Source organism: Habropoda laboriosa, unplaced genomic scaffold (genome assembly GCF_001263275.1).
Source record: "Habropoda laboriosa isolate 0110345459 unplaced genomic scaffold, ASM126327v1 scaffold297, whole genome shotgun sequence".
Classification (NCBI taxonomy): Eukaryota; Metazoa; Arthropoda; class Insecta; order Hymenoptera; family Apidae; genus Habropoda; species Habropoda laboriosa.
Genome location: NW_017100406.1, coordinates 154,819 through 155,430, shown reverse-complemented (window position 1 = coordinate 155,430; position 612 = coordinate 154,819).

The window sequence follows — 612 nt, the reverse complement described above, 5'->3', positions numbered from 1 at the left end:
CAATAACAATTATAGTGGTGCCCAAGAGGTCACGGTTTCGGGGGGGATAATTTCGTTTTTTTTTTTTCAATACCCTACGTAAACGTTTACTTATTGATTTTCCTTTTTTCCTTCTTTTCGATTAACAAGCAAAAAAACAATCAAATAAAAATCGTATCGTTTTCGCGCGTTTTCTTTATCATTTTTGTCGATCTGGAAACAAAACCCTTCTTTTTTTTTCTCTTTATTTTCTCATTCCGTTCCGGGCATCTAATACCAAAGCCGTGTGTTGCATGCTCGTTTTGTCGTCGCGTTTCTACTTTCCCGTATTCTATCATTTATTTTCGTCTATGTTAACCGATCCGCACATCTTGGATTCACTTTGATTATTCTTTTTTCCCGATATCTCTCGTTCGGGCGAAACTCGAATTTCGCCTCGATTCGAAGAAAATAAAAAAACAAACGGTAAACGGATGGCAGGCGTTACAACCTTATTTCCTCGTTTTCTCTATGTTTCTTTTTTTTTTCTTTTTTAAGTTTTTTTGTTTCCTCTCTTTCGTCGCATTTTACGTTATAGAATCGTGGTAAAAGAATATCAGGGTGGATTCTCGTCGCGTCGACAGGGAAAGGACG